Source organism: Alligator sinensis, unplaced genomic scaffold (genome assembly GCF_000455745.1).
Source record: "Alligator sinensis unplaced genomic scaffold, ASM45574v1 scaffold1097_1, whole genome shotgun sequence".
Classification (NCBI taxonomy): domain Eukaryota; kingdom Metazoa; phylum Chordata; order Crocodylia; family Alligatoridae; genus Alligator; species Alligator sinensis.
The window spans coordinates 2,519,451-2,528,830 of record NW_005841950.1 but is presented as its reverse complement, the minus strand read 5'-3'; the positions used below and the strand labels follow the sequence as shown (position 1 = coordinate 2,528,830).

The window sequence follows — 9,380 nt, the reverse complement described above, 5'->3', positions numbered from 1 at the left end:
CCGCCCCCCCAAGCTCCCACAGCCCCCTCCCCGCTCGGGGGTCCCGGGCACAGGGCGGGTGTCTGGCCAGCCGGCACCGCACCCGGGGCGCCAGGTCCTTGGGCATCGGAGCGGGGCTGCTCCGTAGGATTCCAGGACAGTCAGGCTGGAAGGCACCTCCCCAGGTCACATCTCGTCCAGCCCCCTGCTCAAGGCAGCAGCATCCCTGACTAAACCATCCCAGCCAAGTGTCTGTCTAACCTGCTCTTGAAAGTTCCCCTCCCAGCCACCAGCAACTCCTTCTTTTCTTCTTTTTTAATTCATTTCCCTGCCAGGGCAGATCCAGGCTTTCCCAGAGGGTGTGCAGGAGCAGCAACTCACACTAGAGGCATGGCCAAGCACCCCGCTTCCAGCCTCTTCTGTGCTCCCCCCCCCCCCTTTCTGGAGTGCTGCCCTCCTTATTCTGCCCGTTTCCTGCCTCCCATGGGCAGTACCCGCTCTGGGGTGCAGCAAAAAGGGCTTCTGGGCTCAGGCCCTTGGCTGCAGGCTTGCTGGCAGCAGGCTCTCCCTCCATCCTTGCATACAATGCTGGGATGAGAGGTTTCTTGGGTTGTTTCCCCCTCTTATTCTCTCCCATCCCCACAAGCAGAGCCACATCCAGCTCCTAAGCTCACCCAACTACTGCTGCAAGGTTGCAGGGCCTGGCTGTCAACCTCAAGTTGACAGGATCCAGGTCTCCCCTCTCTGAGTCTTTGCTTCAGACCCTGCAGTTGAAGTGTCTGTGTAATCCTTCTGCCAGGCACCAGATGGCAGCAACAAGGGCCAAGTTCATTTTAGGAGTTTCAGGCAAATTGGCTTGAGTCCCCACCCAGAAACCTAGGAAAATAATTTCTGCCTGGCTGTTCCAATGTGAACAAACTCCCCCACTTGCAAGCAATATCAAACTTTGAACTCCAAGCATTTAATCCTTTCTGCTAGATTTGCCAGCTGCCCGTTTGGGCAGAAAGCCCCTTTCTGGATGTTGGCTCAGCAGATGGGACACTCCAAGGACCAGATGGGACCTCAGCAGATGGGACCTCCCATTGCTCACAGTAGTGACCGATACAAGCACTGCAGAAGTCATGCCCACAGCCTATGTTCACTGTGTCAGTCAGATACTCCTGGCAGATGGGACATTTGGTTTCCTCTTGAATACCCAGCACTGTTGTTACTGAGGCCATAGCTGCTGGTCTCCTCAAAGCTTTCCTGGTATCTTCTATTTTGTATCAGGAGGGTAGGCCAAATTGAATAGTGAGTCCCATGGAGAAGGAGATGGATAGGCAGGGAAGGAAATCAGGTTGGGAATGAAGGACAGCCAGGGGTGCCTGTAGCTCACTCCCCCAGGAGAAGTAACATCCCTCCATAATAGAGATGGTCAAGGCAGAGTTCCATTTTCTTTCTGTGCCCAAATGTCAGTTGACTGGCATAGTACCCTGAACCCTAGCTTTGGCATTTTCTAGTCTCCTGTCTAGCCCTCCTATTGAAGCTGGTCCCCTGAGCAGCCAAGGGTGGGTTCAGGTCTCCTCTGGGTTGGTCAGGGGCATAGGACTTTGGTTTCTTGTCTCCTGGGTGGATGCTGAAACTAGTTATTGGGATAAAAAAAACAGGCCCTCCTACTTTCCTACTTCTATCCTTGGGTTTTTGTTCTGTTAGTGCCGTGAATTATGGAGCTGTGTACTTACTCCACCAGATAGCAGCCTCGTGCATATGCTCAGAAACCATAAAGACCCTTTTGCATCTGGCTGCATCCTGCGTGCTGGTTGAGCCAGGCCCTCCTGCACACACTGGGCAGGGTACAATTAGTTGTTGGGCACTGACGGGCTGAATTATATTGTGTGGCAGGCCAGATCTGGCCTGCAGGCTGTATTTTGCCCACCCCTGGGCTAGACAGACCAGCAGCCTGAACATGAGCAAGGTGCAGTAAAGCAACAGTGGCTAAACTCCAATCCCCTGTAAACACCTCCTGAAGGAGCAAATTAACACAAACATCAGGTTGTGGCAGGCAGGACAGCAGGGCCAAAGTGGACAATTGGGGTAGGAGGATGGACAGTGTGACCAGCTGGAACAGCATGGCCAACACTTCATCGCTGACTCTTGGGAGAACTCAGAGCCTTCTGACAACAGCACTGAGATTTTCAGAAACATACGCTCATTGCCTTTTCAGGGGATTTGTATTTCTAAAGATATCTCTACAACATTGTGAAAGGTCTGTAAAGTGAAGGTCAGTGGAGTTCCTACCCCAGGCAGCTCCTATGCCTGTGCCAGAACAGGGGCCAAGGGAACGTGTTCCGGGTCTCTTTTTGCATGGGTATAAACAAGTCACTCACCCAGCTGCCTTATTAAAGCCATTCATTTCTAGGTTCAGGGTTTCCAGACAGTTTTATTTTGCATGGGGCAGCCTTGTCCCCACTGTATACAAGACAAACAACAAAACAAGCAGGTGGGCAAACCACACCACACCAAAGCTTCTGTCTTCCTTCAGACCTTGAGAGTGGCAACCCAGGCTCTGGGCTTCTTCCTCAGCACCACAGCCCCACTTGCTTCTCTCCCCCTTGCAGACTGCTCCTTGAGCTCTTATCCCTTTCTGTGGCTCACTCACCAAGCAGCAGTTGCTCCTGACTCCCAGCCTTATGGCCAGACAGACTATTAACTGTTGCATACCTGCTATCATAAGTACTGTCTGAACACCTCTTCATAGTGGGTGATGACTAGGGGTGCTGTTACATGTTACCTTTAAGGCATTTAAAATCTGTGGCAGGCTCAGCCATTGTATATAGAGAACAGTTTCAGAACAGTCCCAGGTTAAGGCTCAATGCTGTCTCAGTCCTACACAACAGTAACTTGCCTCTAAGGCCTGGCAAGCAGGGACATAGACAGGAACCAGGACTCCCTCTTGCCTCTTCTCCCCCTGCAGAGGAGGGATAGTGACAGGTAGCTTGGAGGTGAAGAAGCCACCTTGGGTAGTGTGGCTTCCCACACTCCACAGTTAGCAGGGGCCAGATGGAGCCACAGGCAGGAAGGAAAAAGTTTTGAAAAAAAAACTGATCAAAGTGAGTAGACACAGAAAAGTGAAGAGAGAGCAGTGTGGAGCTAGGTTGTCACCTCAGGGTCTTTCAACCAGACTTTCTCCCTTCTCCAAGCACCTCTTAGTAGCCTTAGTATTATAGGACCCTGCTGACCTGTGCTGCCCGGAGTACCTCCCAGCCTGCCCCAGTTACATACTGTCCTTCAACAAACAGAAACCACATCATCCTGGTCCCTGAAATGGGTCTGCCATAACTGCAACCTTCCTTCCCATGCTTGCCCTCCTAGCACAGCTGTTCCCTGCCTCTGCGGCTTCTCCACACTCTAGTTATGCCTTCTGGGGTCCTTCATTCCCAGCAGGCCACAGCCTCCTTAGCCTCCTCCAGCTACAGCCCTTCAGTCTAATTAGCTGCCTTCTCTTAAGGGGAAAAGCCACCCTGTTAGACAGTGAAAGAAAGAATAAAAAGAAAAAGCAAGGACCAAAATCCAGCATGTTTCACTGAACTGGGCTTAGATTGGGTGGGAATTGGGTTAGTGCTCACCCCAAGGCAGAGCTGAGACCCAGCAGGCTTGCTGTGTGCATGCCACAGTGGGCAAGAGCTCATTCTCTTCATGGAGGTAGGTATTAGGATTGCTTTTACTATGTGCATGGTGTGCTACAGCAAGCAGCCAACTGGTGAGCTGCACTGGGTGCTCAGTGTGCTGGGGTTGGCAGGGGGTGTTGACTTTTTGGTTGAAAGCTTACCCATGGAGCAAAGGAGTGGGCAGGGCTGGGAATGGTGCATCCTAGGCTACAGGAGGAATGAAAATAAAGCGTTATGTTTGCCTGTGGAAGAGATTAATAATACCCTCAAATGACCTGGGTAAAATGGAAAAAAAAAAAGATACCCTTGCCTGAACTGTCATAATTTTAAACCATTTAGAGGGTACCTTAGCACAGGTTAACACCCTGCAATAGAATAATGATTCTGTTTTAAGGGCCTTTATGATACTTTAAAGATAACTGTGACACCACTCTTAGTATAAGGGTTGAGCCAAAGAAAAGAGGTGTCCATCCCACAGGTGACATCCTGCCCACATCAGCCAGGACTTGGGACAGAATGAGACAGCAAGATGCAGGGCAAGAAGAGGGACTTAAGACCAAGGGACCAAAGTTTTTTTTGTTTTTGTTTTTTTTAAATGAAAGGGGAGGCCTTTGTTAAAATTTCTGCTTCTGTCTACAGTACAAGTGTCCAATGCAGTGGAGCTAGTATTGACAGAGGAGGTTGAGGGTGGGAGGCACCTACCTCTGATGGGATCTGGGGCACTTCAGTCTCTGAAACCCCCTGCCCAGAGGCCTTGGCTGCAGATTGAAACCAACCCAAATTCAACCCAGGTCAGCAGTTCCCCATGGGAAGCTCCTGTCAGGGCTCAGCCCCTCACCCCACACAGCCCTACACACATGTCCTGCAGCAGGGGCCTCCCTGACCACAGGAGGCCCAAGGGCACTTTGCAGGGCTTTGCAGAGATCCCGTGGGCTGCCCTAAACAGGGAAGGGGCATGGACTCCCCAGTCGGGGGCTTGCTGAATGGAAGACTGCATGGCCAACCCGGCTTAAGTCCTCCAGAGCCATATAGTGTGCAGGGACAAGCCTGCCTGGTGACACTTGCACAATGGGATTGTGTATTCAGACTGTGCCCTTTTATCTGCTGCAGCTCCAGGAGTGACAGAGGTGCAGTCATGGGGGCTGGGAGGCGGGGATCCCCCTGGGTCATGGAGGGCAGGAGGCAGGAGTGGACAAGTCCATCATTCCCCATGGGATGTCTCCCCTGCCCACCCCCCATTTCAGTGCCACAGCCTGAGCTCAGCTCCAATGCCCCTCAGGCAGAACAAGGGCCGGATTCTGTCCCCAGTGAATGAGGCTGGTGGGAAGGTAAAGATTGGAGTCTTTGTATCAGCATCGAGAAATGACACCCGTCCCCCTGCATAGTCCAGATACACATGGATCCTGCTGGGCACCTGGCGCTTGGACAAGCGGGTGCGACGAGGAGAAGTGAGAGCCTGGCACTGACCAAAGCAGCACCGCACAGCCCAGATCCCCTGCTCTGGGCTAAACTGGATGTCTCCCTTCCTCCTCAGACTCTTTGGCGACTCCCACAACCCAGAACCTCTGTTCCTGCACCTCCACCTCCCAGCAGTGTCTCCCCGAGGTGAATCCCTCACAGCCCAGCACACAGCAGTGCGTGTCAAATCGCTCAGGACTGTCGGGCAGATGCTGCTCTCTGACTGCACATCTCACACTTCTCTGATCCTCAGAAAGGACAAGATGGGGATGAGCCGTATCTGGATCCAGAGTCACCATGAGAGAGAGAGAGAGAGAGAGAGAGAGAGAGAGAGAACGAGAACGAGAACGAGAAACCACAGTGTCAGGGCAGAGCTCAGCAGGGGCCATTTCTTGTTCAGTCTGGTACTGCCCTGGGTCCCTGAGGTTGAGAAGAGAAGGCCCTGCAGCTCCTCAGGCTGGTGCTGTGGAGAGACCCTGCCCTGGGGGAAAGGGGAGGACATGGCAGCAAATCCACAAGCCAAAGGAGGAAAATCCCAGCCCAAGCCCCAGGTCGCAGCAAAGAGAGGTTCAGTGCTGGGCTGTGAGAGTGTTTCTCATGGGAGGGGAGTGCTGCAGTGGGATTTTTTTGTGAAGACGATCAGATCTGCCCTAGCACTTACCTTTGGAGTATGAGCCCTTCTCCAGATAAGACTGCAGAGTGTCTGGAAGAACAAAATGCTCAGCTTACTGTGTCAGCACCATAACCACCAACCTATTGGGCTAAAATGTGTAGATTTGGAGACTTCTTTCTGGGCTTTTACAGCTGGATAAATGCTTAACTACATTTATATGAAGTCACAGAGCTGACTGGCAAGCGCAGAATCTCTTGGGTACACACAGTAGCTGTGTGGAGAGTGGAATGGGAATGCAAACTGTGCATAAATGCCAAAACAGACCCTTGTGTGTCTGGTACATGCCCTTTGGGGGTGTGAACTGAAACAGGATGCTAACTGCCCAGAGCTTGTCTTCTTCCCATATACAGTGGCACATGAATTTTATCCCCCAACATCCCTGCTCAGTACCTTGAAGCAGTCTAAACCCCTCCCTTAAGTTTAGTTCAGACCAGCTTTTGAGTCTTGGTTGCAGCTCAGGAGAAATCTCCAACGGCAGCTGGAACTGCCCCTTCTTGCACCTGTGAAAAGCAATTCAGTGTCATTCTCTTTTCCTTCTGTAATTCAGCTTCATGGGATCAGCCTTTACTAGCTGGACAGATCTGGGGACTGATTCCCTTTCTATCCCTCATCCTCAGGACAGAGGCAGCACAGACAGTAACAGTGCCAGCTCCCTCCGTAGCGGTGATTCAGGTTTTGCAGCTCAGAACTGTCCATAACACTTCGTGGGATCTGACAGGATCCTTCCCACCACAGGGAGTATCTCCAAGTTTGCACTAAATAACCTCAGGACAGAATATTATCAAAGATCTGTGTCCCAACAATGGCCCTGCCCTATATACGGTGCTGTGGTACCCCAGGGAGATGTAGCCATATCACAGTGTCCAGGCCCCTAGCCCACCCTTGGGAGTGAGAAGGAGCCACATACCTGCTCAACACGCTTCTGATGTCCTGGAGGGGAGAAAGAAAGAGGGAAGAGAGTGCTCAGTGCCACCTGCCACAACCGGGGTCTCTCCTGTTCTAGGGGCAGGTGCAGTCTGCCTAATTGAGAGTGACACACCAGCATCTAAGTAAATATTTCCCCTTCATTCAGGGGAAAGGCCCATCATTCAGGCCTTCCTCTTCCCCTGTGCAGGAACAGGAGGGGTTTTAATGTGCCTCACCTGCAGGAGGTCACTTGGTGGCTGCTGGCACTTGCTCTCCATCTCACTGATCAGGCTGTCCAGATGGGAGATCTCCTCCAAGAGTTTGGCGACAGTTTTCTGCTGACTCTTCTCAATCTCTCTCCCCAGCTCTGCCAGCCGGTCCAGCAGGAGTTGCTCCTGTTCCTCAATAAACTGGTGCAGTCGCTTAAACTCAAACACCACCTTCTGCCTCTCAGCCGTTGTCTTTGTCTGCAATGAGCAGTGGGAAACCAGGGAGGGGAGGTCAGGACCTTTGGGGAGAATCAGGTGCCACAGTGCAAGACTTTGTGAGACTGATGGTCAGAAGCATTATTTCCATGGAGCTTTTGTGGTCATGAAAAGATGCTGGGGACATCCAGCATCTCTGCTCTGAGACCTGCCAGATTCAGACTCAGACATCCTGCCTGGTTTCTGTGCCCCTGCTTCAACTTGAGGGTTTTTTTGCAGATCTGAGGGCTCCAGTGTTATGCAGGAGAGTAGTCAATTGCTTTCCCCATGCACAGCAACAGAGTACAAGAACAACACATACATTTCTGCCAAATGTACAGAGGAGCTATTCCAACCTCCCCTTCTCCAGGTCACACTAATCACCAGAACCAGTAGTACTGACCTGACATTCCTGGTGTTTCTGACTCTCACTCACTTTCAGGTCTTCAAGCCTTTTTCTCTCTTTCCTTAGACTCTCCAGTTCAACCTGAATTTTCTCCTGAAGGAAGGAAAATACTTTGGGTGAGTTTTAATTTGGGATGGAAAGAGGGGTATGTTTCCCCCCCACACAATCAGGATGCCTTCCCTGCTGTGATTTCATTGACTGTCACATTGTTAGAGGATGACTCTCAAGTGCCTTGTCCTGGTGACCCTGCTGAATGAAGTGCGTGTCAGACACCATCAGTGCAAGTTACCAGACACTGTACCAACTCCTGTATCCCTAGGTCCTGCTGGCTCTGGCATCCAGGGAAATTAAAAAGCAAAGGGCAACATCACCTCCTGTAGGGTTAGGGTCCTACATGAAGCAGCAGCTACAGTAAGCCACATACTGCAGAGTCGAGACCGTTCCCATCGACAGGTGTAAGCAGATGTTGTGCTGGCATCAGCATCCACCACTAGATTGGGGTGTGTTTGATTCTGGACGTGGGGAAGGGAAGGGCACATTAGGCCTTGTGGCTCCCCAGTGGAGGGGAGATGAGACCAACTCAGGAGAGAGAGCGTAGCACACAGCTTACAGGGCTGGTAACCTTGTTGTTCTGAACAGAAAAACAAAACTGAAGCAAATGTGGTCCCTAAGGAGGCAACGTATAAAGAAGCAGTGCCATATTTAATGGCTTATGCACAATACATCACGGGACACAGCACTGACTGCATCTAAATCACTGTGCACATTGATCCACAGCCTTGGAGACCAGAGGAACCTTTGAATGAACTAGAATAAACTAAAAGCAGGTCCCTAACAACTCTCCTGGCTTCACAACCAGCCAGGGAGGCCTGGGAATTCACATATTATTAAAAAATGTTCTATCCTTTTGTTTAAAACAATCCCAAAGAAATATCAAAATTCTGAGGTCCAGAGTATGTCCCCTAGAAGCACAACTTCGTTCCCTGAGGACTAAACATCTACAATCTTCTGACTACTACACACAACTCCAAATATGCTTCACAGCTATGCAGAAGAACTTCAGAGAAAATTAGAAGTCATCTTCTTCACCTACTCTACTCCAAAAGAGACCAACTCAGGAAGGAAATCACCATATACTACAACAACTTAAGAGACAGAAATCCATGCATTTTCCCTGACAATATACAATGGATACAAAGAGACTACGAAAAACTTTCTACAGCATTCATCCTACATAAAAAGAAGAAATGGAACAAATTATCCCAAGAACAAGCCCCCCAGCCACAAAACAACCATCAGAGGAACAACACCAACACCTTACAACATCCCAACCTCAGACTTGATAAAACTGAAAGCAGCAACCAACCCACAAATATTATCAATCTCTCCCCACACACGCTTACCAAAACTGAAAAAATCTGTCCTTTCTAATCTGTCCTTCCTTTCTAAATTTCTGTCCAGAAAAATACCCTAATAAAATACTTCAATGTGGAGAACTAGACACGTGCCTCAAAGAATATTTCCACGACCAAACTGAACCCACTCCCAACAACAACTCATCCTCTGACAACATTCAGGAAAGGATCAATGCCAACAAGCCCAAAAAACCCATCAGATTGGGCACCTTGCAGTGGACGAAACCCTAACCTTGACCGCTACATTGACTGCTTCAGGGAAAGAATGAACAATGAAATAATCAGCAACACGCACCCCCACCACAACCTCTCTCCACCAGAGAAAAAGGCCATAGAATCTCTAAGATCCGACCACCAAATAGTAATAAAACCAGCAGATAAAGGAGGAGCCATAGTCATCCTAAACCGTGAGGATTACATAAAGGAAGCCAA

The 9,380-nt window shown here is 50.3% G+C and overlaps 1 pseudogene; it reads right to left on the bottom strand.

Annotated features, from left to right (window-relative positions):
• Positions 1 to 3,828: 3,828 nt before the first annotated feature.
• LOC102370617 overlaps positions 3,829 to 9,380 on the bottom strand; it is a 15,224-nt pseudogene continuing 9,672 nt past the window's right edge.